Here is a 26,735-nt window from a genome sequence, read left to right as displayed (position 1 = left end):
CCATGGACAGAAGATCCCGCTGACCCTGTATGGAGCAGCCAAAGTCACACCTCTGCTGGTCTCCATGGACAGAAGATCCCTCTGACCCTGTATGGAGCAGCCAAAGTCACACCTCTGCTGGTCTCCATGGACAGACGATCCCTCTGACCCTGTATGGAGCAGCCAAAGTCGCACCTCTACTGATCCGTATAGACAGAAGATCCCTCTGACCCTGTATGAAGCAGCCAAAGTTGCACCTCTGCTGGTCTCCATGGACAGAAGATCCCTCTGACCCTGTTTGGAGCAGCCAAAGTCACACCTCTGCTGGTCTCCATGGACAGAAGATCCCTCTGACCCTGTATGGAGCAGCCAAAGTCGCACCTCTACTGATCCGTATAGACAGAAGATCCCTCTGACCCTGTATGGAGCAGCCAAAGCCGCACTTCTGCTGGTCTCCATGGACAGAAGATCCCTCTGACCCTGTATGGAGCAGCCAAAGTCGCACCTCTGCAGGTCTCCATGGACAGAAGAACTCTCTGCCCTTGTAGAGACCGGCCAAAGTCACACCTCTGCTGGTCTCCATGGACAGAAGATCCCTTTGACCCTGTATGGAGCAGCCAAAGTCGCACCTCTACTGATCCGTATAGACAGAAGATCCCTCTGACCCTGTATGGAGCAGCCAAAGCCGCACTTCTGCTGGTCTCCATGGACAGAAGATCCCTCTGACCCTGTATGGAGCAGCCAAAGTCGCACCTCTGCTGGTCTCCATGGACAGAAGAACTCTCTGCCCTTGTAGGGACCGGCCAAAGTCACACCTCTGCTGGTCTCCATGGACAGAAGATCCCTCTGCCCTTGTAGGGACCGGCCAAAGTCACACCTCTGCTTTTCTCCATGGACAGAAGATCCTTCTGCCCTTGTAGGGACCGGCCAAAGTCACACCTCTGCCGGTCTACATGGACAGAAGATCCCTCTGCCCTTGTAGGGAATGGCCTAAGTCACACCTCTGTTGGTCTCCATTGCCAGAAGATCCCTCTGCCCTTGTAGGGACCGGCCAAAGACACACCTCTGCTGGTCTCCATTGCCAGAAGAGCCATCTGTCCCTTATGGAGCAGCCAAAGTCACACCTCTGCTGGTCTCCATTGCCAGAAGAGCCACCTGTCCCTTATGGACCAGTCAAAGTCACACCTCTGCTGGTCTCCATTGCCAGAAGAGCCATCTGTCCCTTATGGAGCAGCCACAGTCACACCTCTGCTGGTCTCCATTGCCAGAAGAGCCATCTGTCCCTTATGGACCAGTCAAAGTCACACCTCTGCTGGTCTCCATTGCCAGAAGAGCCATCTGTCCCTTATGGAGCAGCCACAGTCACACCTCTGCTGGTCTCCATAACCAGAAGATCCCTCTGACCCTGTTTGGACCAGCAAAAGTCATACCTCTGCTGGTCTCCATTGCCAGAAGATCACTCTGCCTTTGTACGGACTGGCCAAAGTCACACCTCTGCTGGTCTCCATTGCCAGAAGATTCCTCTGCCCTTGTAGGGACCGGCCTAAGTCACACCTCTGCTGGTCTCCATTGCCAGAAGATCCCTCTGCCCTTGTAGGGACCGGCCAAAGTCACACCTCTGCTGGTCTCCATGAACAGAAGATCCCACTGACCATGTAGGGACAGGCCGAAGTGACACCTCTGCTGGTCTCCATGGACAGAAGATCCCTCTGTCCCTTATGGAGCAGCCAAAGTCACACGTCTGCTGGTCTCCATGGACAGAAGATCCCTCTGACCCTGTATGGAGCAGCCAAAGTCACGCCTCTGCTGGTCTCCATGGACAGAAGATCCCTCTGACCCTGTATGGAGCAGCCAAAGTCATGCCTCTGCTGGTCTCCATGGACAGAAGATCCCTCTGACCCTGTATGGAGCAGCCAAACTCGCACCTCTGCTGGTCTCCATGGACAGAAGATCCCGCTGACCCTGAATGGAGCAGCCAATGTCGCACCTCTGCTGGTCTCCATGGACAGAAAATCCCCCTGACCCTGTATGGAGCAGCCACAGTCACACCTCTGCTGGTCTCCATGGACAGAAGATCCCTCTGACTCTGTATGGAGCAGCCAAAGTCACGCCTCTGCTGGTCTCCATGGACAGAAGATCCCTCTGACCCTGTATGGAGAAGCCAAAATCATGCCTCTGCTGGTCTCCATGGACAGAAGATCCCTCTGACCCTTATGGAGCAGCCAAAGTCACACCTCTGCTGGTCTCCATGGACAGAAGATCCCTCTGACCCTGTATGGAGCAGCCAAAGTCACGCCTCTGCTGGTCTCCATGAACAGAAGATCCCTCTGACCCTGTATGGAGCAGCCAAAGTCATGCCTCTGCTGGTCTCCATGGACAGAAGATCCCTCTGACCCTTATGGAGCAGCCAAAGTCACACCTCTGCTGGTCTCCATGGACAGAAGATCCCTCTGACCCTGTATGGAGCAGCCAAAGTCACGCCTCTGCTGGTCTCCATGGACAGAAGATCCCTCTGACCCTGTATGGAGCAGCCAAAGTCATGCCTCTGCTGGTCTCCATGGACAGAAGATCCCTCTGACCCTGTATGGAGCAGCCAAAGTCGCACCTCTGCTGGGCTCCATGGACAGAAGATCCCGCTGACCCTGTATGGAGCAGCCAATGTCGCACCTCTGCTGGTCTCCATGGACAGAAGAGCCCTTTGACCCTGTATGGAGCAGCCAAAGTCGCACCTCTACTGATCCGTATAGACAGAAGATCCCTCTGACCCTGTATGGAGCAGCCAAAGCCGCACTTCTGCTGGTCTCCATGGACAGAAGATCCCTCTGACCCTGTATGGAGCAGCCAAAGTCGCACCTCTGCTGGTCTCCATGGACAGAAGAACTCTCTGCCCTTGTAGGGACCGGCCAAAGTCACACCTCTGCTGGTCTCCATGGACAGAAGATCCCTCTGCCCTTGTAGGGACCGGCCAAAGTCACACATCTGCTTTTCTCCATGGACAGAAGATCCCTCTGCCCTTGTAGGGACCGGCCAAAGTCACACCTCTGCCGGTCTACATGGACAGAAGATCCCTCTGCCCTTGTAGGGAATGGCCTAAGTCACACCTCTGTTGGTCTCCATTGCCAGAAGATCCCTCTGCCCTTGTAGGGACCGGCCAAAGACACACCTCTGCTGGTCTCCATTGCCAGAAGAGCCATCTGTCCCTTATGGAGCAGCCAAAGTCACACCTCTGCTGGTCTCCATTGCCAGAAGAGCCACCTGTCCCTTATGGACCAGTCAAAGTCACACCTCTGCTGGTCTCCATTGCCAGAAGAGCAATCTGTCCCTTATGGAGCAGCCACAGTCACACCTCTGCTGGTCTCCATTGCCAGAAGAGCCATCTGTCCCTTATGGACCAGTCAAAGTCACACCTCTGCTGGTCTCCATTGCCAGAAGAGCCATCTGTCCCTTATGGAGCAGCCACAGTCACACCTCTGCTGGTCTCCATAACCAGAAGATCCCTCTGACCCTGTTTGGACCAGCCAAAGTCATACCTCTGCTGGTCTCCATTGCCAGAAGATCACTCTGCCTTTGTACGGACTGGCCAAAGTCACACCTCTGCTGGTCTCCATTGCCAGAAGATTCCTCTGCCCTTGTAGGGACCGGCCTAAGTCACACCTCTGCTGGTCTCCATTGCCAGAAGATCCCTCTGCCCTTGTAGGGACCGGCCAAAGTCACACCTCTGCTGGTCTCCATGAACAGAAGATCCCTCTGACCATGTAGGGACAGGCCGAAGTGACACCTCTGCTGGTCTCCATGGACAGAAGATCCCTCTGTCCCTTATGGAGCAGCCAAAGTCACACGTCTGCTGGTCTCCATGGACAGAAGATCCCTCTGACCCTGTATGGAGCAGCCAAAGTCACGCCTCTGCTGGTCTCCATGGACAGAAGATCCCTCTGACCCTGTATGGAGCAGCCAAAGTCATGCCTCTGCTGGTCTCCATGGACAGAAGATCCCTCTGACCCTGTATGGAGCAGCCAAACTCGCACCTCTGCTGGTCTCCATGGACAGAAGATCCCGCTGACCCTGAATGGAGCAGCCAATGTCGCACCTCTGCTGGTCTCCATGGACAGAAAATCCCCCTGACCCTGTATGGAGCAGCCACAGTCACACCTCTGCTGGTCTCCATGGACAGAAGATCCCTCTGACTCTGTATGGAGCAGCCAAAGTCACGCCTCTGCTGGTCTCCATGGACAGAAGATCCCTCTAACCCTGTATGGAGAAGCCAAAATTATGCCTCTGCTGGTCTCCATGGACAGAAGATCCCTCTGACCCTTATGGAGCAGCCAAAGTCACACCTCTGCTGGTCTCCATGGACAGAAGATCCCTCTGACCCTGTATGGAGCAGCCAAAGTCACGCCTCTGCTGGTCTCCATGGACAGAAGATCCCTCTGACCCTGTATGGAGCAGCCAAAGTCATGAATCTGCTGGTCTCCATGGACACAAGATCCCTCTGACCCTTATGGAGCAGCCAAAGTCACACCTCTGCTGGTCTCCATGGACAGAAGATCCCTCTGACCCTGTATGGAGCAGCCAAAGTCACGCCTCTGCTGGTCTCCATGGACAGAATATCCCTCTGACCCTGTATGGAGCAGCCAAAGTCATGCCTCTGCTGGTCTCCATGGACAGAAGATCCCTCTGACCCTGCATGGAGCAGCCAAAGTCGCACCTCTGCTGGTCTCCATGGACAGAAGATCCCGCTGACCCTGTATGGAGCAGCCAATGTCGCACCTCTGCTGGTCTCCATGGACAGAAGATCCCTCTGACCCTGTATGGAGCAGCCAAAGTCACACCTATGCTGGTCTCCATGGACAGAAGATTCTTCTGACCCTGTATGGAGCAGCCAAAGTCACACCTCTGCTGGTCTCCATGGACAGAAGATCCCTCTGACCCTGTATGGAGCAGCTAAAGTCACACCTCTGCTGGTCTCAATGGACAGAAGATTCCTCTGACCCTGTATGAAGCAGCCAAAGTTGCACCTCTGCTGGTCTCCATGGATAGAAGATCCCTCTGACCCTGTTTGGAGCAGCCAAAGTCACACCTCTGCTGGTCTCCATGGACAGAAGATCCCTCTGACCCTGTATGGAGCAGCCAAAGTCGCACCTCGGCTGGTCTCCATGGACAGAAGAACTCTATGCCCTTGTGGAGACCGGCCAAAGTCACACCTCTGCTGGTCTCCATGGACAGAAGATCCCTTTGACCCTGTATGGAGCAGCCAAAGTCGCACCTCTACTGATCCGTATAGACAGAAGATCCCTCTGCCCTTGTAGGGACCGGCCAAAGTCACACCTCTGCTGGTCTCCATGGACAGAAGATCCCTCTGCCCTTGTAGGGACCGGCCAAAGTCACACCTCTGCTGGTCTACATGGACAGAAGATCCCTCTGCCCTTGTAGAGACCGGCCAAAGTCACACCTCTGCTGGTCTCCATGGACAGAAGATCCCTTTGACCCTGTATGGAGCAGCCAAAGTCGCACCTCTACTGATCCGTATAGACAGAAGATCCCTCTGACCCTGTATGGAGCAGCCAAAGCCGCACTTCTGCTGGTCTCCATGGACAGAAGATCCCTCTGACCCTGTATGGAGCAGCCAAAGTCGCACCTCTGCTGGTCTCCATGGACAGAAGAACTCTCTGCCCTTGTAGGGACCGGCCAAGGTCACACCTCTGCTGGTCTCCATGGACAGAAGATCCCTCTGCCCTTGTAGGGACCGGCCAAAGTCACACCTCTGCTTTTCTCCATGGACAGAAGATCCCTCTGCCCTTGTAGGGACCGGCCAAAGTCACACCTCTGCCGGTCTACATAGACAGAAGATCCCTCTGCCCTTGTAGGGAATGGCCTAAGTCACACCTCTGTTGGTCTCCATTGCCAGAAGATCCCTCTGCCCTTGTAGGGACCGGCCAAAGACACACCTCTGCTGGTCTCCATTGCCAGAAGAGCCATCTGTCCCTTATGGAGCAGCCAAAGTCACACCTCTGCTGGTCTCCATTGCCAGAAGAGCCACCTGTCCCTTATGGACCAGTCAAAGTCACACCTCTGCTGGTCTCCATTGCCAGAAGAGCCATCTGTCCCTTATGGACCAGTCAAAGTCACACCTCTGCTGGTCTCCATTGCCAGAAGAGCCATCTGTCCCTTATGGAGCAGCCACAGTCACACCTCTGCTGGTCTCCATAACCAGAAGATCCCTCTGACCCTGTTTGGACCAGCCAAAGTCATACCTCTGCTGGTCTCCATTGCCAGAAGATCACTCTGCCTTTGTACGGACTGGCCAAAGTCACACCTCTGCTGGTCTCCATTGCCAGAAGATTCCTCTGCCCTTGTAGGGACCGGCCTAAGTCACACCTCTGCTGGTCTCCATTGCCAGAAGATCCCTCTGCCCTTGTAGGGACCGGCCAAAGTCACACCTCTGCTGGTCTCCATGAACAGAAGATCCCTCTGACCATGTAGGGACAGGCCGAAGTGACACCTCTGCTGGTCTCCATGGACAGAAGATCCCTCTGTCCCTTATGGAGCAGCCAAAGTCACACGTCTGCTGGTCTCCATGGACAGAAGATCCCTCTGACCCTGTATGGAGCAGCCAAAGTCACGCCTCTGCTGGTCTCCATGGACAGAAGATCCCTCTGACCCTGTATGGAGCAGCCAAAGTCATGCCTCTGCTGGTCTCCATGGACAGAAGATCCCTCTGACCCTGTATGGAGCAGCCAAACTCGCACCTCTGCTGGTCTCCATGGACAGAAGATCCCGCTGACCCTGAATGGAGCAGCCAATGTCGCACCTCTGCTGGTCTCCATGGACAGAAAATCCCCCTGACCCTGTATGGAGCAGCCACAGTCACACCTCTGCTGGTCTCCATGGACAGAAGATCCCTCTGACTCTGTATGGAGCAGCCAAAGTCACGCCTCTGCTGGTCTCCATGGACAGAAGATCCCTCTGACCCTGTATGGAGAAGCCAAAATCATGCCTCTGCTGGTCTCCATGGACAGAAGATCCCTCTGACCCTTATGGAGCAGCCAAAGTCACACCTCTGCTGGTCTCCATGGACAGAAGATCCCTCTGACCCTGTATGGAGCAGCCAAAGTCACGCCTCTGCTGGTCTCCATGGACAGAAGATCCCTCTGACCCTGTATGGAGCAGCCAAAGTCATGCCTCTGCTGGTCTCCATGGACAGAAGATCCCTCTGACCCTTATGGAGCAGCCAAAGTCACACCTCTGCTGGTCTCCATGGACAGAAGATCCCTCTGACCCTGTATGGAGCAGCCAAAGTCACGCCTCTGCTGGTTTCCATGGACAGAAGATTCCTCTGACCCTGTATGGAGCAGCCAAAGTCATGCCTCTGCTGGTCTCCATGGACAGAAGATCCCTCTGACCCTGTATGGAGCAGCCAAAGTCGCACCTCTGCTGGTCTCCATGGACAGAAGATCCCGCTGACCCTGTACGGAGCAGCCAATGTCGCACCTCTGCTGGTCTCCATGGACAGAAGATCCCTCTGACCCTGTATGGAGCAGCCAAAGTCACACCTATGCTGGTCTCCATGGACAGAAGATTCTTCTGACCCTGTATGGAGCAGCCAAAGTCACACCTCTGCTGGTCTCCATGGACAGAAGATCCCTCTGACCCTGTATGGAGCAGCTAAAGTCACACCTCTGCTGGTCTCAATGGACAGAAGATTCCTCTGACCCTGTATGAAGCAGCCAAAGTTGCACCTCTGCTGGTCTCCATGGATAGAAGATCCCTCTGACCCTGTTTGGAGCAGCCAAAGTCACACCTCTGCTGGTCTCCATGGACAGAAGATCCCTCTGACCCTGTATGGAGCAGCCAAAGTCGCACCTCGGCTGGTCTCCATGGACAGAAGAACTCTCTGCCCTTGTAGAGACCGGCCAAAGTCACACCTCTGCTGGTCTCCATGGACAGAAGATCCCTTTGACCCTGTATGGAGCAGCCAAAGTCGCACCTCTACTGATCCGTATAGACAGAAGATCCCTCTGCCCTTGTAGGGACCGGCCAAAGTCACACCTCTGCTGGTCTCCATGGACAGAAGATCCCTCTGCCCTTGTAGGGACCGGCCAAAGTCACACCTCTGCTTTTCACCATGGACAGAAGATCCCTCTGCCCTTGTAGGGACCGGCCAAAGTCACACCTCTGCTGGTCTACATGGACAGAAGATCCCTCTGCCCTTGTAGGGAACGGCCTAAGTCACACCTCTGTTGGTCTCCATTGCCAGAAGATCCCTCTGCCCTTGTAGGGACCGGCCAAAGTCACACCTCTGCTGGTCTCCATTGCCAGAAGATCCCTCTGCCCTTGTAGGGACCGGCCAAAGTCACACCTCTGCTGGTCTCCATGAACAGAAGATCCCTCTGACCATGTAGGGACAGGCCGAAGTGACACCTCTGCTGGTCTCCATGGACAGAAGATCCCTCTGTCCCTTATGGAGCAGCCAAAGTCACACGTCTGCTGGTCTCCATGGACAGAAGATCCCTCTGACCCTGTATGGAGCAGCCAAAGTCACGCCTCTGCTGGTCTCCATGGACAGAAGATCCCTCTGACCCTGTATGGAGCAGCCAAAGTCATGCCTCTGCTGGTCTCCATGGACAGAAGATCCCTCTGACCCTGTATGGAGCAGCCAAACTCGCACCTCTGCTGGTCTCCATGGACAGAAGATCCCGCTGACCCTGAATGGAGCAGCCAATGTCGCACCTCTGCTGGTCTCCATGGACAGAAAATCCCCCTGACCCTGTATGGAGCAGCCACAGTCACACCTCTGCTGGTCTCCATGGACAGAAGATCCCTCTGACTCTGTATGGAGCAGCCAAAGTCACGCCTCTGCTGGTCTCCATGGACAGAAGATCCCTCTGACCCTGTATGGAGAAGCCAAAATCATGCCTCTGCTGGTCTCCATGGACAGAAGATCCCTTTGACCCTTATGGAGCAGCCAAAGTCACACCTCTGCTGGTCTCCATGGACAGAAGATCCCTCTGACCCTGTATGGAGCAGCCAAAGTCACGCCTCTGCTGGTCTCCATGGACAGAAGATCCCTCTGACCCTGTATGGAGCAGCCAAAGTCATGCCTCTGCTGGTCTCCATGGACAGAAGATCCCTCTGACCCTTATGGAGCAGCCAAAGTCACACCTCTGCTGGTCTCCATGGACAGAAGATCCCTCTGACCATGTATGGAGCAGCCAAAGTCACGCCTCTGCTGGTCTCCATGGACAGAAGATCCCTCTGACCCTGTATGGAGCAGCCAAAGTCATGCCTCTGCTGGTCTCCATGGACAGAAGATCCCTCTGACCCTGTATGGAGCAGCCAAAGTCGCACCTCTGCTGGTCTCCATGGACAGAAGATCCCGCTGACCCTGTACGGAGCAGCCAATGTCGCACCTCTGCTGGTCTCCATGGACAGAAGATCCCTCTGACCCTGTATGGAGCAGCCAAAGTCACACCTATGCTGGTCTCCATGGACAGAAGATTCTTCTGACCCTGTATGGAGCAGCCAAAGTTGCACCTCTGCTGGTCTCCATGGATAGAAGATCCCTCTGACCCTGTTTGGAGCAGCCAAAGTCACACCTCTGCTGGTCTCCATGGACAGAAGATCCCTCTGACCCTGTATGGAGCAGCCAAAGTCGCACCTCGGCTGGTCTCCATGGACAGAAGAACTCTCTGCCCTTGTAGAGACCGGCCAAAGTCACACCTCTGCTGGTCTCCATGGACAGAAGATCCCTTTGACCCTGTATGGAGCAGCCAAAGTCGCACCTCTACTGATCCGTATAGACAGAAGATCCCTCTGCCCTTGTAGGGACCGGCCAAAGTCACACCTCTGCTGGTCTCCATGGACAGAAGATCCCTCTGCCCTTGTAGGGACCGGCCAAAGTCACACCTCTGCTTTTCACCATGGACAGAAGATCCCTCTGCCCTTGTAGGGACCGGCCAAAGTCACACCTCTGCTGGTCTACATGGACAGAAGATCCCTTTGACCCTGTATGGAGCAGCCAAAGTCGCACCTCTACTGATCCGTATAGACAGAAGATCCCTCTGCCCTTGTAGGGACCGGCCAAAGTCACACCTCTGCTGGTCTCCATGGACAGAAGATCCCTCTGCCCTTGTAGGCACCGGCCAAAGTCACACCTCTGCTTTTCTCCATGGACAGAAGATCCCTCTGCCCTTGTAGGGACCGGCCAAAGTCACACCTCTGCTGGTCTACATGGACAGAAGATCCCTCTGCCCTTGTAGGGAACGGCCTAAGTCACACCTCTGTTGGTCTCCATTGCCAGAAGATCCCTCTGCCCTTGTAGGGACCGGCCAAAGTCACACCTCTGCTGGTCTCCATTGCCAGAAGAGCCATCTGTCCCTTATGGAGCAGCCAAAGTCACACCTCTGCTGGTCTCCATTGCCAGAAGAGCCATCTGTCCCTTATGGACCAGTCAAAGTCACACCTCTGCTGGTCTCCATTGCCAGAAGAGCCATCTGTCCCTTATGGAGCTGCCACAGTCACACCTCTGCTGGTCTCCATAACCAGAAGATCCCTCTGACCCTGTTTGGACCAGCCAAAGTCATACCTCTGCTGGTCTCCATTGCCAGAAGATCAATCTGCCTTTGTAGGGACTGGCCAAAGTCACACCTCTGCTGGTCTCCATTGCCAGAAGATTCCTCTGCCCTTGTAGGGACCGGCCTAAGTCACACCTCTGCTGGTCTCCATTGCCAGAAGATCCCTCTGCCCTTGTAGGGACCGGCCAAAGTCACACCTCTGCTGGTCTCCATGGACAGAAGATCCCTCTGACCATGTAGGGACAGGCCGAAGTGACACCTCTGCTGGTCTCCATGGACAGAAGATCCCTCTGTCCCTTATGGAGCAGCCAAAGTCACACGTCTGCTGGTCTCCATGGACAGAAGATCCCTCTGACCCTGTATGGAGCAGCCAAAGTCACGCCTCTGCTGGTCTCCATGGACAGAAGATCACTCTGACCCTGTATGGAGCAGCCAAAGTCATGCCTCTGCTGGTCTCCATGGACAGAAGATCCCTCTGACCCTGTATGGAGCAGCCAAACTCGCACCTCTGCTGGTCTCCATGGACAGAAGATCCCGCTGACCCTGTATGGAGCAGCCAATGTCGCACCTCTGCTGGTCTCCATGGACAGAAGATCCCCCTGACCCTGTATGGAGCAGCCACAGTAACACCTCTGCTGGTCTCCATGGACAGAAGATCCCTCTGACTCTGTATGGAGCAGCCAAAGTCACGCCTCTGCTGGTCTCCATGGACAGAAGATCCCTCTGACCCTGTATGGAGAAGCCAAAATCACGCCTCTGCTGGTCTCCATGGACAGAAGATCCCTCTGACCCTTATGGAGCAGCCAAAGTCACACCATTGGTGGTCTCCATGGCAATAAGATACCTCTGACCCTGTATGGAGCAGCCAAAGTCGCACCTCTACTGATCCGTATAGACAGAAGATCCCTCTGACCCTGTATGGAGCAGCCAAAGTCACACCATTGGTGGTCTCCATGGCAATAAGATACCTCTGACCCTGTATGGAGCAGCCAAAGTCGCACCTCTACTGATCCGTATAGACAGAAGATCCCTCTGACCCTGTATGGAGCAGCCAATGTCACACCTCTGCTGGTCTCCATGGACAGAAGATCCCTCTGCCCTTGTAGGGACCGGCCAAAGCCACACCTCTGCTTTTCTCCATGGACAGAAGATCCCTCTGCCCTTGTAGGGACCGGCCAAAGTCACACCTCTGCTGGTCTCCATGGACAGAAGATCCCTCTGACCCTGTATGGAGCAGCCAAAGTCACGCCTCTGCTAGTCTCCATGGACAGAAGATCCCTCTGACCCTGTATGGAGCAGCCAAAGTCATGCCTCTGCTGGTCTCCATGGACAGAAGATCCCTCTGACCATGTATGGAGCAGCCAAAGTTGCACCTCTGCTGGTCTCCATGGACAGAAGATCCCGCTGACCCTGTATGGAGCAGCCAATGTCGCACCTCTGCTGGTCTCCATGGACAGAAGATCCCTCTGACCCTGTATGGAGCAGCCAAAGTCACACCTATGCTGGTCTCCATGGACAGTAGATCCTTCTGACCCTGTATGGAGCAGCCAAAGTCACACCTCTGCTGGTCTCCATGGACAGAACATCCCTCTGACCCTGTATGGAGCAGCTAAAGTCACACCTCTGCTGGTCTCAATGGACAGAAGATTCCTCTGACCCTGTATGGAGCAGCCAAAGTCACACCTATGCTGGTCTCCAGGGACAGAAGATCCCTCTGACCCTATAGGGAGCAGCCAAAGTCGCACCTCTACTGATCCGTATAGACTGAAGATCCCTCTGACCCTGTATGGAGCAGCCAAAGTCACACCGCTGCTGGTCTCCATGGACAGACGATCCCTCTGACCCTGTATGGTGCAGCCAAAGTCACACCTCTGCTGATCTCCATGGACAGAAGATCCCTCTGACCCTATATGGAGCAGCCAATGTCACACCTCTGCTGGTCTCCATGGACAAAAGATCCCTCTGACCCTGTATGGAGCAGCCAAAGTCACACCTCTGCTGGTCTCCATGGACAGAAGATCCCTCTGACTCTGTATGGAGCAGCCAAAGTCACACCTCTGCTGGTCTCCATGGACAGAAGATCCCTCTGACGCTGTATGAAGCAGCCAAAGTCACACCTCTACTGATCCGTATAGACAGAAGATCCCTCTGACCCTGTATGGAGCAGCCAAAGTCACACCATTGGTGGTCTCCATGGCAATAAGATACCTCTGACCCTGTATGGAGCAGCCAAAGTCGCACCTCTACTGATCCGTATAGACAGAAGATCCCTCTGACCCTGTATGGAGCAGCCAATGTCACACCTCTGCTGGTCTCCATGGACAGAAGATCCCTCTGCCCTTGTAGGGACCGGCCAAAGCCACACCTCTGCTTTTCTCCATGGACAGAAGATCCCTCTGCCCTTGTAGGGACCGGCCAAAGTCACACCTCTGCTGGTCTACATGGACAGATGATCCCTTTGACCCTGTATGGAGCAGCCAAAGTCGCTGGTCTCCATGGACAGAAGAACTCTCTGCCCTTGTAGAGACCGGCCAAAGTCACACCTCTGCTGGTCTCCATGGACAGAAGATCCCTTTGACCCTGTATGGAGCAGCCAAAGTCGCACCTCTACTGATCCGTATAGACAGAAGATCCCTCTGCCCTTGTAGGAACCGGCCAAAGTCACACCTCTACTGGTCTCCATGGACACAAGATCCCTCTGCCCTTGTAGGGACCGGCCAAAGCCACACCTCTGCTTTTCTCCATGGACAGCAGATCCCTCTGCCCTTGTAGGGACCGGCCAAAGTCACACCTCTGCTGGTCTACATGGACAGATGATCCCTCTGCCCTTGTAGGGAACGGCCTAAGTCACACCTCTGTTGGTCTCCATTGCCAGAAGATCCCTCTGCCCTTGTAGGGACCGGCCAAAGTGACACCTCTGCTGGTCTCCATTGCCAGAAGAGCCATCTGTCCCTTATGGAGCAGCCAAAGTCACACCTCTGCTGGTCTCCATTGCCAGAAGAGCCATCTGTCCCTTATGGACCAGTCAAAGTCACACCTCTGCTGGTCTCCATTGCCAGAAGAGCCATCTGTCCCTTATGGAGCAGCCACAGTCATACCTCTGCTGGTCTCCATAACCAGAAGATCCCTCTGACCCTGTTTGGACCAGCCAAAGTCATACCTCTGCTGGTCTCCATTGCCAGAAGATCACTCTGCCTTTGTAGGGACTGGCCAAAGTCACACCTCTGCTGGTCTCCATTGCCAGAAGATTCCTCTGCCCTTGTAAGGACCGGCCTAAGTCACACCTCTGCTGGTCTCCATTGCCAGAAGATCCCTCTGCCCTTGTAGGGACCGGCCAAATGCACACCTCTGCTGGTCTGCATGGACAGAAGATCCCTCTGACCATGTAGGGACAGGCCGAAGTGACACCTCTGCTGGTCTCCATGGACAGAAGATCCCTCTGTCCCTTATGGAGCAGCCAAAGTCACACGTCTGCTGGTCTCCATGGACAGAAGATCCCTCTGACGCTGTATGAAGCAGCCAAAGTCGCACCTCTACTGATCCGTATAGACAGAAGATCCCTCTGACGCTGTATGAAGCAGCCAAAGTTGCACCTCTACTGATCCGTATAGACAGAAGATCACTCTGACCCTGTATGGAGCAGCCAAAGTCACACCTCTGCTGGTCTCCATGGACAGAAGATCCCTCTGACCCTGTATGGAGCAGCCAAGGTCACACCTCTGCTGGTCTCCATGGACAGAAATTCCCTCTGACCCTGTATGGAGCAGCCAAAGTCACACCTATGTTGGTCTCCAGGGACAGAAGATCCCTCTGACCCTATAGGGAGCAGCCAAAGTCGCACCTCTACTGATCCGTATAGACTGAAGATCCCTCTGACCCTGTATGGAGCAGCCAAAGTCACACCTCTGCTGGTCTCCATGGACAGAAGATCCCTCTGACCCTGTATGGAGCAGACAAAGTCACACCTCTGCTGGTCTCCATGGACAGAAGATCCCTCTGACCCTGTATGGAGCAGCCAAATACGCACCTCTACTGATCTGTATAGACAGAAGATCCCTCTAACCCTGTATGGAGCAGCCAAAGTCACACCTCTGCTGGTCTCCATGGATAGAAGATCCCTCTGCCCTTGTAGGGACCCGCCAAAGTCACACCTCTGCTGGTCTCTATGGACAGAAGATTCCTCTGCCCCTTGTAGGGACCGGCCAAAGTCACACCTCTGCTGGTCTCCATTGCCAGAAGATCCCTCTACCCCTGTATGGAGCAGCCACAGTCACACCTCTGCTGGTCTCCATGGACAGAAGAACCCTCTGACCCTGTATGGAGCACCCAAAGTCGCACCTCTGGTGTTCTCCATGGACAGAAGATCCCTCTGACCCTGTATGGAGCAGCCAAAGTCGCACCTCTGCTGGTCTCCATGGACAGAAGATCACTCTGACCCTGTATGGAGCAGCCAAAGTCGCACCTCTGCTGGTCTCCATGGACAGAAGATCCCTCTGACCCTGTATGGAGCAGCCAAAGTCACACCGCTGCTGGTCTCCATGTCCATACGATCCCTCTGACTCTGTATGGAGCAGCCAAAGTCACACCATTGGTGGTCTCCATGGCAATAAGATACCTCTGACCCTGTATAGAGCAGCCAGAGACACACCTCTACGGGTCTCCATGGACAGAAGATCCCTCTGACCCTGTATAGAGCAGCCAAAGTCACACCTCTGCTGGTCTCCATGGACAGAAGATCCCTCTGACCCTGTATGGAGCAGCCAAAGTCACACCTCTACTGATCCGTATAGACAGAAGATCCCTCTGACCCTGTATGGAGCAGCCAATGTCACACCTCTGCTGGTCTCCATGGACAGAAGATCCCTCTGACCCTGTATGGAGCAGCCAGAGACACACCTCTACGGGTCTCCATGGACAGAAGATCCCCCTGACCCTGTATAGAGCAGCCAAAGTCACACCTCTGCTGGTCTCCATGGACAGAGGATCCCTCTGACCCTGTATGGAGCAGCCAAAGTCACACCTATGCTGGTCTCCATGGAAAGAAGATCCCTCTGACCCAGTATGGAGATTTGAAAGTCACACCTCTGCTGGTCTCCATGGATAGACGATCCCTCGGACCCTTTACGGAGCAGCCAAAGTCACACCTCTGCTGGTCTCCATGGACAGAAGATCCCTCTGACCCTGTATGGAGCAGCCAAACTCACACCTATGCTGGTCTCCATGGACAGAAGATCCTTCTGACCCTATATGGAGCAGCCAAAGTCACACCTCTGCTGGTCTCCATGGACAGAAGATCCCTCTGACCCTGTATGGAGCACCCAAAGTCACACCTCTGCTGGTCTCCATGGACAGAAGATCCCTCTGACTAGGGGTGGGCGGAATTTGCGGAATTAACCTTCGCAAATTATCGCGAGAATGTTTAAAATTATCGCAAACAAGCAGAAATATCGCAAAGATGCGGAAGTTTTTTTCCGGCATGTTCGCGAGATTTTCTGCATGGTTGCGGGTCGCCAACTTACCCATGTGGTTGCTTGCGGGCGCGGCCATCTTGTTTTGAGTTGTTCTCGCGGTGCATGATCGCGAGAAGAAAGACGTGATCGCGCGACGCATGACGTCACTGCGGGCGCGAACTGTCGCGAGACAGCGCAAATGGCTAAAAACAATACAACATCTCATGGAGAACGCGACCGGATCAAGAAAACTTGTCGGCGAACGCAGGGATTCAGGTAAGGCGATCGCGCGCGCGCGAGAATGTATCATTTTACAGCGCGAGCAAGAAACAAATTATCGCCAAGCTGCGGAAACCGGAATTTTTGACATTTTCGCGCTCTCCGCGGAACGCAAAAATGTCAAATTATCGCAATTTCCGCGAACGGAACGAAATTTTTGCCCAGGCCTACCTCTGACCCTGTATGGAACAGCCAAAGTCACACCTCTGCTGGTCTCCATGAACAGAAGATCCTGCTGAACCTGAATGGAGCAGCCAAAGTCGCAACTCTGCTGGTCTCCATGGACAGAAGATCCCGCTGACCCTGTATGGAGCAGCCAAAGTAACACCTCTGCTGGTCTCCATGGACAGAAGATCCCTCTGACCCTGTATGGAACAGCCAAAGTCACACCTCTGCTGGTCTCCATGGACAGAAGATCCCGCTGACCCTGAATGGAGCAGCCAAAGTCGCACCTCTGCTGATCTCCATGGACAGAAGATCCCGCTGACCCTGTATGGAGCAGCCAAAGTCACACCTCTGCTGGTCTCCATGGACAGAAGATCCCTCTGACCCTGTATGGAGCAGCCAAAGTCACACCTCTGCTGGTCTCGATGGACAGACGATCCCTCTGACCCTGTATGGAGCAGCCAAAGTCGCACCTCTACTGATCCGTATAAACAGAAGATCCCTCTGACCCTGTATGAAGCAGCCAAAGTTGCACCTCTGCTGGTCTCCATGGACAGAAGATCCCTCTGACCCTGTTTGGAGCAGCCAAAGTCACACCTCTGCTGGTCTCCATGGACAGAAGATCCCTCTGACCCTGTATGGAGCAGCCAAAGTCGCACCTCTACTGATCCGTATAGACAGAAGATCCCTCTGACCCTGTATGGAGCAGCCAAAGCTGCACTTCTGCTGGTCTCCATGGACAGAAGATCCCTCTGACCCTGTATGGAGCAGCCAAAGTCGCACCTCTGCTGGTCTCCATGGACAGAAGAACTCTCTGCCCTTGTAGAGACCGGCCAAAGTCACACCTCTGCTGGTCTCCATGGACAGAAGATCCCTTTGACCCTGTATGGAGCAGCCAAAGTCGCACCTCTACTGATCCGTATAGACAGAAGATCCCTCTGACCCTGTATGGAGCAGCCAAAGCCGCACTTCTGCTGGTCTCCATGGACAGAAGATCCCTCTGACCCTGTATGGAGCAGCCAAAGTCGCACCTCTGCTGGTCTCCATGGACAGAAGAACTCTCTGCCCTTGTAGGGACCGGCCAAAGTCACACCTCTGCTGGTCTCCATGGACAGAAGATCCCTCTGCCCTTGTAGGGACCGGCCAAAGTCACACCTCTGCCGGTCTACATGGACAGAAGATCCCTCTGCCCTTGTAGGGAATGGCCTAAGTCACACCTCTGTTGGTCTCCATTGACAGAAGATCCCTCTGCCCTTGTAGGGACCGGCCAAAGACACACCTCTGCTGGTCTCCATTGCCAGAAGAGCCATCTGTCCCTTATGGAGCAGCCAAAGTCACACCTCTGCTGGTCTCCATGGACAGAAGATCCCTCTGACCCTGTATGGAGAAGCCAAAATCACGCCTCTGCTGGTCTCCATGGACAGAAGATCCCTCTGACCCTTATGGAGCAGCCAAAGTCACACCTCTGCTGGTCTCCATGGACAGAAGATCCCTCTGACCCTGTATGGAGCAGCCAAAGTCACACCTCTACTGGTCTCCATGGACAGAAGATCCCTCTGCCCTTGTAGGGACCGGCCAAAGTCACACCTCTGCTTTTCTCCATGGACAGAAGATCCCTCTGCCCTTGTAGGGACCGGCCAAAGTCACACCTCTGCTGGTCTACATGGACAGATGATCCCTCTGCCCTTGTAGGGAACGGCCTAAGTCACACCTCTGTTGGTCTCCATTGCCAGAAGATCCCTCTGCCCTTGTAGGGACCGGCCAAAGTGACACCTCTGCTGGTCTCCATTGCCAGAAGAGCCATCTGTCCCTTATGGAGCAGCCAAAGTCACACCTCTGCTGGTCTCCATTGCCAGAAGAGCCATCTGTCCCTTATGGACCAGTCAAAGTCACACCTCTGCTGGTCTCCATTGCCAGAAGAGCCATCTGTCCCTTATGGAGCAGCCACAGTCATACCTCTGCTGGTCTCCATAACCAGAAGATCCCTCTGACCCTGTTTGGACCAGCCAAAGTCATACCTCTGCTGGTCTCCATTGCCAGAAGATCACTCTGCCTTTGTAGGGACTGGCCAAAGTCACACCTCTGCTGGTCTCCATTGCCAAAAGATTCCTCTGCCCTTGTAAGGACCGGCCTAAGTCACACCTCTGCTGGTCTCCATTGCCAGAAGATCCCTCTGCCCTTGTAGGGACCGGCCAAATGCACACCTCTGCTGGTCTGCATGGACAGAAGATCCCTCTGACCATGTAGGGACAGGCCGAAGTGACACCTCTGCTGGTCTCCATGGACAGAAGATCCCTCTGTCCCTTATGGAGCAGCCAAAGTCACACGTCTGCTGGTCTCCATGGACAGAAGATCCCTCTGACGCTGTATGAAGCAGCCAAAGTCGCACCTCTACTGATCCGTATAGACAGAAGATCCCTCTGACGCTGTATGAAGCAGCCAAAGTCTCACCTCTACTGATCCGTATAGACAGAAGATCACTCTGACCCTGTATGGAGCAGCCAAAGTCACACCTCTGCTGGTCTCCATGGACAGAAGATCCCTCTGACCCTGTATGGAGCAGCCAAGGTCACACCTCTGCTGGTCTCCATGGACAGAAATTCCCTCTGACCCTGTATGGAGCAGCCAAAGTCACACCTATGTTGGTCTCCAGGGACAGAAGATCCCTCTGACCCTATAGGGAGCAGCCAAAGTCGCACCTCTACTGATCCGTATAGACTGAAGATCCCTCTGACCCTGTATGGAGCAGCCAAAGTCACACCTCTGCTGGTCTCCATGGACAGAAGATCCCTCTGACCCTGTATGGAGCAGACAAAGTCACACCTCTGCTGGTCTCCATGGACAGAAGATCCCTCTGACCCTGTATGGAGCAGCCAAAGTCGCACCTCTACTGATCTGTATAGACAGAAGATCCCTCTAACCCTGTATGGAGCAGCCAAAGTCACACCTCTGCTGGTCTCCATGGATAGAAGATCCCTCTGCCCTTGTAGGGACCCGCCAAAGTCACACCTCTGCTGGTCTCTATGGACAGAAGATTCCTCTGCCCCTTGTAGGGACCGGCCAAAGTCACACCTCTGCTGGTCTCCATTGCCAGAAGATCCCTCTACCCCTGTATGGAGCAGCCACAGTCACACCTCTGCAGGTCTCCATGGACAGAAGAACCCTCTGACCCTGTATGGAGCACCCAAAGTCGCACCTCTGGTGTTCTCCATGGACAGAAGATCCCTCTGACCCTGTATGGAGCAGCCAAAGTCGCACCTCTGCTGGTCTCCATGGACAGAAGATCATTCTGACCCTGTATGGAGCAGCCAAAGTCGCACCTCTGCTGGTCTCCATGGACAGAAGATCCCTCTGACCCTGTATGGAGCAGCCAAAGTCACACCGCTGCTGGTCTCCATGTCCATACGATCCCTCTGACTCTGTATGGAGCAGCCAAAGTCACACCATTGGTGGTCTCCATGGCAATAAGATACCTCTGACCCTGTATGGAGCAGCCAAACTCGCACCTCTACTGATCCGTATAGACAGAAGATCCCTCTGACCCTGTATGGAGCAGCCAATGTCACACCTCTGCTGGTCTCCATGGACAGAAGATCCCTCTGACCCTGTATGGAGCAGCCAGAGACACACCTCTATGGGTCTCCATGGACAGAAGATCCCTCTGACCCTGTATAGAGCAGCCAAAGTCACACCTCTGCTGGTCTCCATGGACAGAAGATCCCTCTGACCCTGTATGGAGCAGCCAAAGTCACACCTATGCTGGTCTCCATGGACAGAAGATCCCTCTGACCCAGTATGGAGATTCGAAAGTCACACCTCTGCTGGTCTCCATGGATAGACGATCCCTCGGACCCTTTACGGAGCAGCCAAAGTCACACCTCTGCTGGTCTCCATGGACAGAAGATCCCTCTGACCCTGTATGGAGCAGCCAAACTCACACCTATGCTGGTCTCCATGGACAGAAGATCCTTCTGACCCTATATGGAGCAGCCAAAGTCACACCTCTGCTGGTCTCCATGGACAGAAGATCCCTCTGACCCTGTATGGAGCACCAAGAGTCACACCTCTGCTGGTCTCCATGGACAGAAGATCCCTCTGACCCTGTATGGAACAGCCAAAGTCACACCTCTGCTGGTCTCCATGAACAGAAGATCCCGCTGAACCTGAATGGAGCAGCCAAAGTCGCAACTCTGCTGGTCTCCATGGACAGAAGATCCCGCTGACCCTGTATGGAGCAGCCAAAGTAACACCTCTGCTGGTCTCCATGGACAGAAGATCCCTCTGACCCTGTATGGAGCAGCCAAAGTCGCACCTCTGCTGGTCTCCACGGACAGAAGATCCCGCTGACCCTGTATGGAGCAGCCAATGTCGCACCTCTGCTGGTCTCCATGGACAGAAGATCCCTCTGACCCTGTATGGAGCAGCCAAAGTCACACCTATGCTGGTCTCCATGGACAGAAGATCCTTCTGACCCTGTATGGAGCACCCAAAGTCGCACCTCTGCTGGTCTCCATGGACAGAAGATCCCTCTGACCCTGTATGGAACAGCCAAAGTCACACCTCTGCTGGTCTCCATGGACAGAAGATCCCGCTGACCCTGAATGGAGCAGCCAAAGTCGCACCTCTGCTGATCTCCATGGACAGAAGATCCCGCTGACCCTGTATGGAGCAGCCAAAGTCACACCTCTGCTGGTCTCCATGGACAGAAGATCCCTCTGACCCTGTATGAAGCAGCCAAAGTCACACCTCTGCTGGTCTCCATGGACAGACGATCCCTCTGACCCTGTATGGAGCACCAAAAGTCACACCTCTGCTGGTCTCCATGGACAGAAGATCCCTCTGACCCTGTATGGAACAGCCAAAGTCACACCTCTGCTGGTCTCCATGAACAGAAGATCCCGCTGAACCTGAATGGAGCAGCCAAAGTCGCAACTCTGCTGGTCTCCATGGACAGAAGATCCCGCTGACCCTGTATGGAGCAGCCAAAGTAACACCTCTGCTGGTCTCCATGGACAGAAGATCCCTCTGACCCTGTACGGAGCAGCCAAAGTCGCACCTCTGCTGGTCTCCACGGACAGAAGATCCTGCTGACCCTGTATGGAGCAGCCAATGTCGCACCTCTGCTGGTCTCCATGGACAGAAGATCCCTCTGACCCTGTATGGAGCAGCCAAAGTCACACCTATGCTGGTCTCCATGGACAGAAGATCCTTCTGACCCTGTATGGAGCACCCAAAGTCGCACCTCTGCTGGTCTCCATGGACAGAAGATCCCTCTGACCCTGTATGGAACAGCCAAAGTCACACCTCTGCTGGTCTCCATGGACAGAAGATCCCGCTGACCCTGAATGGAGCAGCCAAAGTCGCACCTCTGCTGATCTCCATGGACAGAAGATCCCGCTGACCCTGTATGGAGCAGCCAAAGTCACACCTCTGCTGGTCTCCATGGACAGAAGATCCCTCTGACCCTGTATGGAGCAGCCAAAGTCACACCTCTGCTGGTCTCCATGGACAGACGATCCCTCTGACCCTGTATGGAGCAGCCAAAGTCGCACCTCTACTGATCCGTATAGACAGAAGATCCCTCTGACCCTGTATGAAGCAGCCAAAGTTGCACCTCTGCTGGTCTCCATGGACAGAAGATCCCTCTGACCCTGTTTGGAGCAGCCAAAGTCACACCTCTGCTGGTCTCCATGGACAGAAGATCCCTCTGACTCTGTATGGAGCAGCCAAAGTCGCACCTCTACTGATCCGTATAGACAGAAGATCCCTCTGACCCTGTATGGAGCAGCCAAAGCCGCACTTCTGCTGGTCTCCATGGACAGATGATCCCTCTGACCCTGTATGGAGCAGCCAAAGTCGCACCTCTGCTGGTCTCCATGGACAGAAGAACTCTCTGCCCTTGTAGAGACCGGCCAAAGTCACACCTCTGCTGGTCTCCATTGCCAGAAGATCCCTCTACCCCTGTATGGAGCAGCCACAGTCACACCTCTGCTGGTCTCCATGGACAGAAGAACCCTCTGACCCTGTATGGAGCACCCAAAGTCGCACCTCTGGTGTTCTCCATGGACAGAAGATCCCTCTGACCCTGTATGGAGCAGCCAAAGTCGCACCTCTGCTGGTCTCCATGGACAGAAGATCATTCTGACCCTGTATGGAGCAGCCAAAGTCGCACCTCTGCTGGTCTCCATGGACAGAAGATCCCTCTGACCCTGTATGGAGCAGCCAAAGTCACACCGCTGCTGGTCTCCATGTCCATACGATCCCTCTGACTCTGTATGGAGCAGCCAAAGTCACACCATTGGTGGTCTCCATGGCAATAAGATACCTCTGACCCTGTATGGAGCAGCCAAACTCGCACCTCTACTGATCCGTATAGACAGAAGATCCCTCTGACCCTGTATGGAGCAGCCAATGTCACACCTCTGCTGGTCTCCATGGACAGAAGATCCCTCTGACCCTGTATGGAGCAGCCAGAGACACACCTCTATGGGTCTCCATGGACAGAAGATCCCTCTGACCCTGTATAGAGCAGCCAAAGTCACACCTCTGCTGGTCTCCATGGACAGAAGATCCCTCTGACCCTGTATGGAGCAGCCAAAGTCACACCTATGCTGGTCTCCATGGACAGAAGATCCCTCTGACCCAGTATGGAGATTCGAAAGTCACACCTCTGCTGGTCTCCATGGATAGACGATCCCTCGGACCCTTTACGGAGCAGCCAAAGTCACACCTCTGCTGGTCTCCATGGACAGAAGATCCCTCTGACCCTGTATGGAGCAGCCAAACTCACACCTATGCTGGTCTCCATGGACAGAAGATCCTTCTGACCCTATATGGAGCAGCCAAAGTCACACCTCTGCTGGTCTCCATGGACAGAAGATCCCTCTGACCCTGTATGGAGCACCAAAAGTCACACCTCTGCTGGTCTCCATGGACAGAAGATCCCTCTGACCCTGTATGGAACAGCCAAAGTCACACCTCTGCTGGTCTCCATGAACAGAAGATCCCTCTGAACCTGAATGGAGCAGCCAAAGTCGCAACTCTGCTGGTCTCCATGGACAGAAGATCCCGCTGACCCTGTATGGAGCAGCCAAAGTAACACCTCTGCTGGTCTCCATGGACAGAAGATCCCTCTGACCCTGTATGGAGCAGCCAAAGTCGCACCTCTGCTGGTCTCCACGGACAGAAGATCCCGCTGACCCTGTATGGAGCAGCCAATGTCGCACCTCTGCTGGTCTCCATGGACAGAAGATCCCTCTGACCCTGTATGGAGCAGCCAAAGTCACACCTATGCTGGTCTCCATGGACAGAAGATCCTTCTGACCCTGTATGGAGCACCCAAAGTCGCACCTCTGCTGGTCTCCATGGACAGAAGATCCCTCTGACCCTGTATGGAACAGCCAAAGTCACACCTCTGCTGGTCTCCATGGACAGAAGATCCCGCTGACCCTGAATGGAGCAGCCAAAGTCGCACCTCTGCTGATCTCCATGGACAGAAGATCCCGCTGACCCTGTATGGAGCAGCCAAAGTCACACCTCTGCTGGTCTCCATGGACAGAAGATCCCTCTGACCCTGTATGGAGCAGCCAAAGTCACACCTCTGCTGGTCTCCATGGACAGACGATCCCTCTAACCCTGTATGGAGCACCAAAAGTCACACCTCTGCTGGTCTCCATGGACAGAAGATCCCTCTGACCCTGTATGGAACAGCCAAAGTCACACCTCTGCTGGTCTCCATGAACAGAAGATCCCGCTGAACCTGAATGGAGCAGCCAAAGTCGCAACTCTGCTGGTCTCCATGGACAGAAGATCCCGCTGACCCTGTATGGAGCAGCCAAAGTAACACCTCTGCTGGTCTCCATGGACGGAAGATCCCTCTGACCCTGTACGGAGCAGCCAAAGTCGCACCTCTGCTGGTCTCCACGGACAGAAGATCCTGCTGACCCTGTATGGAGCAGCCAATGTCGCACCTCTGCTGGTCTCCATGGACAGAAGATCCCTCTGACCCTGTATGGAGCAGCCAAAGTCACACCTATGCTGGTCTCCATGGACAGAAGATCCTTCTGACCCTGTATGGAGCACCCAAAGTCGCACCTCTGCTGGTCTCCATGGACAGAAGATCCCTCTGACCCTGTATGGAACAGCCAAAGTCACACCTCTGCTGGTCTCCATGGACAGAAGATCCCGCTGACCCTGAATGGAGCAGCCAAAGTCGCACCTCTGCTGATCTCCATGGACAGAAGATCCCGCTGACCCTGTATGGAGCAGCCAAAGTCACACCTCTGCTGGTCTCCATGGACAGAAGATCCCTCTGACCCTGTATGGAGCAGCCAAAGTCACACCTCTGCTGGTCTCCATGGACAGACGATCCCTCTGACCCTGTATGGAGCAGCCAAAGTCGCACCTCTACTGATCCGTATAGACAGAAGATCCCTCTGACCCTGTATGAAGCATCCAAAGTTGCACCTCTGCTGGTCTCCATGGACAGAAGATCCCTCTGACCCTGTTTGGAGCACCCAAAGTCACACCTCTGCTGGTCTCCATGGACAGAAGATCCCTCTGACTCTGTATGGAGCAGCCAAAGTCGCACCTCTACTGATCCGTATAGACAGAAGATCCCTCTGACCCTGTATGGAGCAGCCAAAGCAGCACTTCTGCTGGTCTCCATGGACAGATGATCCCTCTGACCCTGTATGGAGCAGCCAAAGTCGCACCTCTGCTGGTCTCCATGGACAGAAGAACTCTCTGCCCTTGTAGAGACCGGCCAAAGTCACACCTCTGCTGGTCTCCATGGACAGAAGATCCCTTTGACCCTGTATGGAGCAGCCAAAGTCGCACCTCTACTGATCCGTATAGACAGAAGATCCCTCTGACCCTGTATGGAGCAGCCAAAGCCGCACTTCTGCTGGTCTCCATGGACAGAAGATCCCTCTGACCCTGTATGGAGCAGCCAAAGTCGCACCTCTGCTGGTCTCCATGGACAGAAGAACTCTCTGCCCTTGTAGGGACTGGCCAAAGTCACACCTCTGCTGGTCTCCATGGACAGAAGATCCCTCTGCCCTTGTAGGGACCGGCCAAACTCATACCTCTGCCGGTCTACATGGACAGAAGATCCCTCTGCCCTTGTAGGGACCGGCCAAAGACACACCTCTGCTGGTCTTCATTGCCAGAAGAGCCATCTGTCCCTTATGGAGCAGCCAAAGTCACACCTCTGCTGGTCTCCATTGCCAGAAGAGCCACCTGTCCCTTATGGACCAGTCAAAGTCACACCTCTGCTGGTCTCCATTGCCAGAAGAGCCATCTGTCCCTTATGGAGCAGCCACAGTCACACCTCTGCTGGTCTCCATTGCCAGAAGAGCCATCTGTCCCTTATGGACCAGTCAAAGTCACACCTCTGCTGGTCTCCATTGCCAGAAGAGCCATCTGTCCCTTATGGAGCAGCCACAGTCACACCTCTGCTGGTCTCCATAACCAGAAGATCCCTCTGACCCTGTTTGGACCAGCCAAAGTCATACCTCTGCTGGTCTCCATTGCCAGAAGATCACTCTGCCTTTGTACGGACTGGCCAAAGTCACACCTCTGCTGGTCTCCATTGCCAGAAGATTCCTCTGCCCTTGTAGGGACCGGCCTAAGTCACACCTCTGCTGGTCTCCATTGCCAGAAGATCCCTCTGCCCTTGTAGGGACCGGCCAAAGTCACACCTCTGCTGGTCTCCATGAACAGAAGATCCCTCTGACCATGTAGGGACAGGCCGAAGTGACACCTCTGCTGGTCTCCATGGATAGAAGATCCCTCTGTCCCTTATGGAGCAGCCAAAGTCACACGTCTGCTGGTCTCCATGGACAGAAGATCCCTCTGACCCTGTATGGAGCAGCCAAAGTCACGCCTCTGCTGGTCTCCATGGACAGAAGATCCCTCTGACCCTGTATGGAGCAGCCAAAGTCATGCCTCTGCTGGTCTCCATGGACAGAAGATCCCTCTGACCCTGTATGGAGCAGCCAAACTCGCACCTCTGCTGGTCTCCATGGACAGAAGATCCCGCTGACCCTGAATGGAGCAGCCAATGTCGCACCTCTGCTGGTCTCCATGGACAGAAAATCCCCCTGACCCTGTATGGAGCAGCCACAGTCACACCTCTGCTGGTCTCCATGGACAGAAGATCCCTCTGACTCTGTATGGAGCAGCCAAAGTCACGCCTCTGCTGGTCTCCATGGACAGAAGATCCCTCTGACCCTGTATGGAGAAGCCAAAATCATGCCTCTGCTGGTCTCCATGGACAGAAGATCCCTCT

The sequence above is a fragment of the Triturus cristatus genome, chromosome 1_1 (genome assembly GCF_964204655.1).
Source record: "Triturus cristatus chromosome 1_1, aTriCri1.1, whole genome shotgun sequence".
Taxonomy (NCBI): Eukaryota; Metazoa; Chordata; class Amphibia; order Caudata; family Salamandridae; genus Triturus; species Triturus cristatus.
This window is presented reverse-complemented; position numbering follows the sequence as displayed.